At 41.4% G+C, this 7,931-nt stretch overlaps 1 pseudogene; it reads right to left on the reverse strand.

Annotated features, from left to right (window-relative positions):
• Window positions 1-1,800: 1,800 nt before the first annotated feature.
• On the reverse strand, window positions 1,801-4,642 carry LOC101415663 (echinoderm microtubule-associated protein-like 4; annotated as a pseudogene).
• Window positions 4,643-7,931: the final 3,289 nt, after the last annotated feature.

Raw genomic sequence — 7,931 nt, forward strand, 5'->3', positions numbered from 1 at the left:
ACCACATGGGAGGTCCGTGGTTCAAACCCTGGGCCTCCTTGACCCGTGTGCAGCTGGCCCATGTGCAGTGCTGATGCGTGCAAGGAGTGCCCTGCCATGCAGGGCTATTCCCCGCGTAGGGGAGCCCCATGTGCAAGGACTGCGCCCCGTAAGGAGAGATGCCCAGCGTGAAAGAAAGTGCAGCCTGCCCAGGAATGGTGCCGCACACACTTCCCGTGCAACTGACGACAACAGAAGCGGACAAAGAAACAAGACGCAGCAAATAGACACCGAGAACAGACAACTGGGGAAGGGGGGGGGGGGGCGGAATTAAATAAATAAATAAATCTTAAAAATAATAATAATAATAATAAGGAAAATACTTTGGTTAGTAGTAATATTTTGACAATGCTCTTTAACCACTAGTTAAAAAGGTTTAACAACAATGCAAGTTATTGGTGGTAGGGCGAGTTATGAGAGTCCTGTATGATTTTATATATGTTTGTTTTGTAAGTTCACAGCTATTATAATACACTTATTGTTTATGTATGTTTATGTATGAGTGATATACTTCAATAAATTAATTTTTAAAAATTAAACTGTATAAAAATTATAACTAAACCAATTTCAAGCAATGGTACAGTCACATGTTTACTGTATATTCATATTTCATCTATTATTGAGGAAACAATTATGATGAAAGGCTAAGCTAAAAGTAGCCAGGCTATTATTACAGTTTAGTTTTATAGGAATATGGTTTCTTTCCTTTCCATTCATTCAAAGGCCAAACATTCAAAAATGCCTAGGCTAGTAAAGGAGCCCTTGGTGGAATCCATTGCTTCTGAGTATCAGTGGTTTAATATACATTCAAAGCTCTTTAACAAATGAATGCTTTCTTCATTTTAGGACAACATTTTGCACACAAGATGTTAAGGAACTCTTCCTCACTACACCTTTAGAAAAGGCAGCACCTACAGATTAGACTAACAAGCACATCCAGATACTGGTAGTGTAAGAAAATGGCATTATTATTCAAGAAGGCAACATTATTGCACATGGCATTACTAAAGCTTTTCTTAATTAAAACATGTTCATTAGACATTTGGAGTGGGAGGATATCTCAATAAGCACTTTTTCCCCCTAATTTTGTTTTCTGTATAGGGGGAATAAAAGTAGCACAGTAGATGAGTAACAGTGTTTGTGATACATCTGGTTGTTCTTGAAGAACACACGTTCAGATAACAAGGAGAGTAAATTAAAATCAGTACAGTTTTCTCTGCCTACAGGGCCCACACCAAATCTTGGTGTGTATTTCCATCTTTCTCTTCCATTTCCGAGCAAGCTCTGTTCTTCCCCCCATTTCCCAAAGAAATTCTTTTTACTGACCTAACTAAAAAAAAAAAAAAATCAATACAACTGGGGAGCAGATGTAGATCAAACAGTTGAGTACCTGCTTTCCATACAGAACGTCTGGGATTCAGTGCCCAGAGCCTCCTAAAGAAAAAAAAAATCAGTACAACTGCTGTTTTTCTTTCCAGTATTTACATTACACTACTTAAACAGTAATTTCTGAGACATAATTAATGTTTCATTCTTTCCCTACTATTAAGTTTGGTTAAATTTCAATGTATACCAAACTGAACTTTTAGGTCAACTGCATTTGAGAGAGTGAAGGTAAGACTACTGAAGAAAACAGATTACCTGGTGACCCAAATCTCCATCAATGGTGATTCTCCATCACTTCTCATCCTCTTATCTGAACTCTATCACAAAATAACATGAGGTTGAAGGAGTAAAGAGCGTCCCACTGAAGTTCTGGTGTTAGGAGAGGGGTGAATGACCCCGCTGGTCCTTGGTCAGAGCAGCTTCACTCTGTTCCTTGCTTGTCTTGGAAAGCTGTTCATAAATCAGCTCACCGAGGTCTTTGCTGCCACCTTCACTTGCTCCAGGCTATTCTCCCAAAGTGTGGGAGATTGGCTTAGTCTACTTTCTTCTTCAGCTGTCTCATATAAAGGCTGAGAAGGAGGCGGAGTTGGGGAGAGTTGGGGGCTTTGGTTAGGGTAGTATCTGGTACAATCTCATCCTGAGGCAAATATAATCTTTCCACAACTTTCCACTGAATAATGCTCGTGTCTTTTCCACCAGTTGAAATCAGATGACTGTCATTGGGTGTAAAACTGGCATTGGTGATGTGGCTGCTGTGGGCACTAAACTTATGACTGGGAGCCTTTGTTTTGGAGTAGGGATAGTGAAACAGATGAACTTGGCAGAAGTCATCAGCCACTATTGCCTTTCTCTTGTGGGATTGCACCAGGGCATTGATATCTGTCCGATCAGATCCTTCTGGCCAGACACCAAAGACATGAAAGTACACAGGCATATGTCATCTGATCAATATTCTTATGATGCAATTGATTCATTAGTTTGCAGCCATGTGAAATGTCCCAGGACAACCTCTCGTAGTCTTCTGAGTTAGACGTTATATAGTTGTTGTCTGGAGACCAATCCAGGTATGTGATATAACTGCACTTTCCATATCTGCTGTATTTTCTTCCATTTTCTGAGCTGACGTGGAGATAAATATTGTCATGAGATCCTATAGTCAAAAAGGTACCATCTTCTGAGAAGCACATCACAGGGAGTTACTCATTCCCATCTGGGCAGATAGAAACAAGGTCTCTGGTTTCTGCATCCAGAACAAACCACCTGCCTGAGTGTGTTCCTATGGCCACCACTGTGCCACTTGGATGCAGATCTGCACAGCGTTCTGGTTCATCTATGAGCCTGGTCCATTCCAGCTTGTGTTCCACTGAATTCCACATAAAACTTGACTGTCCTGAGCACATGCCAAAAGCAAATCTTTAAAGGTATTGTGTGGCAAGACCCTAAAGCTCATCTGTTTAACCCTGTACTTCTATTTGGAAGCCATCATGAAAAGTTCCCTGTAAAATAGTTTTGTGATGTGCCTACTAAAAATGGACCTGCCTTTCCTTCTGCTACAGCTCTGATTTGTTGAGTATTGAGCGGGAACCTCTATTTCTCTTTCAGGATTCAGCTCATGATCCCACAGAATTTTTTTTCGGTCTTTCCCTCCTCCTGTTAACAACATCTCATATCTCCTCAGACAAAGTGAAAACACACTGCCATCAGGAGCCTTGACTTGTTTGCTGATTTGATATATACCTTTAGGCTCTTTCCCAGGTGTGGGTTCTATGGTGGTTTTGCTCCATGTAAATATGACTCCACCTGAGTCTCCAGTAAGAACATCTCCATTCCTCAAGAATGCTGAACACTGCACAACTTGTTTTTTCATATTTCCCAAAGCTTCCTAGTTTTTTTGTTAGGAAATTGCCACTCTAGATTCAGGAAAAAAAACAAACAAACAGATTTACCACATGTTATTATGGTATTTGCATCTGTTGGGAGGAACTGCACAGCCAAAACAACATCATATGTTGTCCTTATTTCTGCTCTTTTTGCTTTTTTCTGCTGGTCCTGTACAGCAAGCATGTGCTCACTGGGGTCATCAGTAATTCATAAATGAGCACCAGAATCTGTTTTTCAAAAATCCAGGCACCCACTTTCACCCTCAAAAGTCCAATTATTTGCCATGTGGCAAGACTAACTGAATCCCACACTCTGACATGGCATTGCAGAGGCCTTCCACCTTTGTCCACTGCAGCAATCTGTCCAGTTGCAATTCTAATTTTGTCAGGCCATATAGCAAGGCATTTCTCATGGTCTGCATGACCCAGGTCATGTCGTCGAGTTCTTTGTTCATAATTAAATAGGACTACTACTGATGCTATAGAATCAACTGTTCCGCCAGTTGGAAGAAGGCAAACATTAGCTCAACAACCCTTTCCTCTACAACTAAATACCCACACCAGTTTAAGCCTCTCAGGCAGCAGTTCTCTTCTGATGCCATCATAGTTGCCACAGTCAGAAGAAATGAACATTGTGTCTGCCCCACCTCATATAAACATTTTAATATACTCTCTTTCTTGGTTGATGATAACATCTATATGTTTGTCTGCATTTTAATAACTTTTGATATTCATTTTGATGTTGGAGCTGTCCTCAATTATTTATTGCAATTACCATCTGAATTTTCCCATGACTTTTGTGACTTTTCAGCTGCTGGTGGTCATTTTATGCTTTGGGTGGGAGTGGAATTCTTGCTTTCTTGAGTTTGTATATTTGGAGAGGCTGTGAAGAAGGTTGAGGAGGAGGTGATGCTTGAATTTGTGGACTTGGATAATTAAAATGAGATTCCTCTTTTTTCTCTCTCTGTCCTTGTGGTTTTTCTTTCTTTTTTCTGTATCAGTTTTGGTGCCAGGAGAAAGGGTGTCTTTTCTTGCAACTGAGACAGAACTGGTGTGACTTGGTTTTCTGTTTCCAGCACTGCCATTGGTTATACAGGATATGGAAATATTATAGATTATCCAATGCCTAGCTGGCCTTTATTTGGGACTCATTTTTTCACTGAGGCCACATGATCAGAGATTGCAAGATGCCTCAAAACATCAGCCAAAGCTGCTTTCAGAACAGTGATTCTGTCTTCTTGTTGAACTCATAACTTAAGAGCTGAGAGGTGATCTTGAACTTCAGAGGTACTTGCAGCAGATGTACAATCATCAAACCTGCCAGCAAAACCATCCATCTTGTGGAGAAAGCACAGGGCTTGGGGCTCAGCGGGAGGGGCATATCATTGAGGGTACCAACAGAGTGGCCTGATGTGAGGCTGACCAGCTGGCTTCCTGGGTCACCCGACTCAGCTCCTGGCCCTGCCTCCAACCAGCTGGCCAGCCATCAACCCCCGGGCAGTCAGCCACGGTCGCCCACACTGTGCCCAGTTCACTGCCCTGGCAAGCTGAGCTCCATAGCGAAGCCTCAATGAATTATCTTCATTATCCATATGTTAGGATTCAGGAATAGTATAGTTAGAGGGTCCTCAGCAATAAATAGTGCACTTGAGAGAAAATTACAATTGGAAAGAATTTATAATTTTACTAAGGGTTCATGGATAGGAAATGGCTGAGAGGAACTCAAAACCATGTTTCCTGCCTCTTAAATTATATCATCTCTGGTCCACAGTGAATATTTTTGAGTGCTTACTCCATGCCAAGAACCTAACCAGTATAGTCTCATTTGATTGTCACAAGATGAGGTTGTTAGCCTCCTCTTTACTCAATGGGGAAACTGAGTATCAGAAAGGTCAAATGACCCATGCAAAACCAGGTAAGCATTGGAGGATGGCCTGGAGCCCAGACAGTCTGATACTGAAGCTCAGGTGTCTGACCATACTGCCCTGCTGCTTCTTCTCTGTCCTAGAGCATGTCTAGGATCGGATGACTAGAACTTCATGACCAGTGCTAGCCATCGTCTTCTTGTCCTTGTCCCAGAGCACTTTCTGAAGCTTCTTATTCTAAATGGTGCTGCTCTGGGAGTTTTCCAGGGTAAGTTCTCACTCACCTGGAGCTCCAAGCTCAAGTTTCCTCTGATGCCTGAGCAAAATTCAGCCCAGTTCAGGACACAGATGGCCCTCCCTGCAATGATCTTTCCCAACTGCTGGAGTTTGTCTTGGACCTGCCCAAGAGCACCACTGGGAAAATTCAATACGGGAAGCCTTGGCACAAGTTGTGGAAGAGGTCTGGGCTAGCCTGGGTCCAGTGAGGCCAGCAGGGAGATTTATATTGTTCTCTCTCTTTCCTCACCTTCCCTTTGGGTCCTCCAACTCCCTTGGAATATATTAGATTCTTTAGGGCAGGACATGAATCTGATTTTGATTTGCCTTTCCCTGGTTAATAGCACAAAACTTTTCCATGTTAGATGTTGAAAGAAAGGAGAGAGAGAGGAAGAAAGAAATGGAGAGGGAGGGGGAAAGAGAGAAAAAAAAGAAAGAAAAATAAGAGAAAGGGAGATTAAAACAGCAAGGGAAAGTAATTGAGAAAGAAATAAAGGAGGGAGGGAGAAAGTGAAATAGAGAGGAAGTGAGCAGAAAAGAAAGGAAAAAAAGAAAGAATTGGAGAGGGGGAGAGACAATGAGAAGGAAGGAAGAGAAATAAATAGGAGAAAAAGGAGAGAGAGAAAACAAGAGAAAGTGAGGAAGGAAAAGAAGGAAGAAAGGAAGGGCGGGAGGGAAATTTAGAATGGCTCCCACAGAGGGCAGATAGACCAATTCACAGAGTGAAGGAGAAAACAGAAGCCTAGGCAGGTTCATTACTGAATGTTTTGAAGAATTAAAACATGTCGTAGATTATGCATGGTGGATAATCATCTACTGAAAACCCCAAGGCCTCCAAGTCTTGTAAGACACAGAAGAATCATACTTTATAAGGGGCTCTGTGGAGATCAAGGAAGAAGAGGTCATGTAGAGCTGCTAGACCTTAAGGCTGTCCTAGAAAGACCTGATGTGGCTTCATGTGATGCCTTCTGCCCTGGAGGTAGAGTAGATGGGAGCAGTGATGGAAAATGATGATGAGTAGAGGTCCCCATGCCAATGAAGGGCAGAGGGAAAATGCTAGAACAGAATTGGAAAACTTTGGAAATAGAGCAAAACGAAGCAATATTTTTGGAAGATTTCCAGTTAAAAAACAGTGCGAACTCCCAGTGCCATGTTGTTCACATAAACTTCAGGAGTTTACTGTTTTTAAGTTTTCAGGAGTCAGATGAGAGTTTCTATGAATGACTTATTCTGCAGAGACTGGATCACATACCTTCCTGGTATTTATTTGTGATTTATATCAATTGAAATGATCTCAAAAAGGTGTTGTTGATAAGAGCAGATTTTTTTTTTACTTCCCTTTAATGTAAATTTATATCCAATGAAATGAACAAATCATAAGTGCACATTCACGGAATTTTGACAAATGCATACCAGGTTTACACTTTCTTTTTCTTAACATTTTTACCCTTTTCCCCTGCCTCTATCTCCTAATAAATTTTAATCTACCTTCAAGAGCAGATACTTTTGAACAAAGAAATGTGATTTAGAAATGAATCCTGGCCCTGTCTTTACCATAATGTTATTTTAAAATCAATGCTCTTAGGGTCACAAGGCACTGAAACCTATTCAGATCAGAAAAAAGTATTCTAGTTCAAGAAGACAGAGTTATTTCACAGAATTAAGTGGCAGGACAGTCAACCAGACCTAATGAGCAAGTAACTAGCAATGAGAAAGTCAAGAAAAACCAAGGCAGCTACTCCATCCACCTCTGTGGGGCCAGTTGATCATTTGCATCTCCTTTTCTCCCCTAAGAACCTATATCATTTGTTTTCTTTCTGAGTAACTAATCTAGTGTCACAATGTGGCCTCTCCTGACTTCCAGCTTCATTACTTCCCAACTTCAGTACCCAAAATAATGAATCTGAGTGACTCAGCTCAAGTGAGTTATCCACTCATAGTCCAATCATCACATAGCACAAACATGCTAGAAGGGTCTAATTTTGTAGAATTGGGGGAAATTCTAGGAGGATAGTGTCTGACACCTCCAAACTTAACTTCCCATTTAGACACCAATTGGCAAGGCTTGAGTCTGAGTTCCAACACTCTTTAGTGCCCCTTTTCTCCTCCCTCTTCCTAAAATCTTGCTCTCATTGTCCTTAACCTCTGCTCCTTCTTTCTCTTTGAATTGTTGATTACAGAGAAAGCTTAACCTCAAGTGTTCACGCTCAATACCTCGTGTAATTAAGACATCCTTAGCTGAAGACAGTTTCATATCAAAGCTCTCTCAGGGTAGAAGATACTGAAAGATGTTCATCTGTAGAATAGAGTGACATGGTCTGATTTCCTAAACACTAGTTATCATGCCCCTTCACGGGTGGTTTCCTGCTAACCCTGGTTGTCTCCCACCTTAACCTGTGGCCTATGGTTTTATAATGAGAACATTGTTTTTCATATTCCCTTATTCAGTGCCCAGCACAAGAGCTCCTTAACCTCTTCAGGTCTG

Source organism: Dasypus novemcinctus, chromosome 23 (genome assembly GCF_030445035.2).
Source record: "Dasypus novemcinctus isolate mDasNov1 chromosome 23, mDasNov1.1.hap2, whole genome shotgun sequence".
Classification (NCBI taxonomy): Eukaryota; Metazoa; Chordata; class Mammalia; order Cingulata; family Dasypodidae; genus Dasypus; species Dasypus novemcinctus.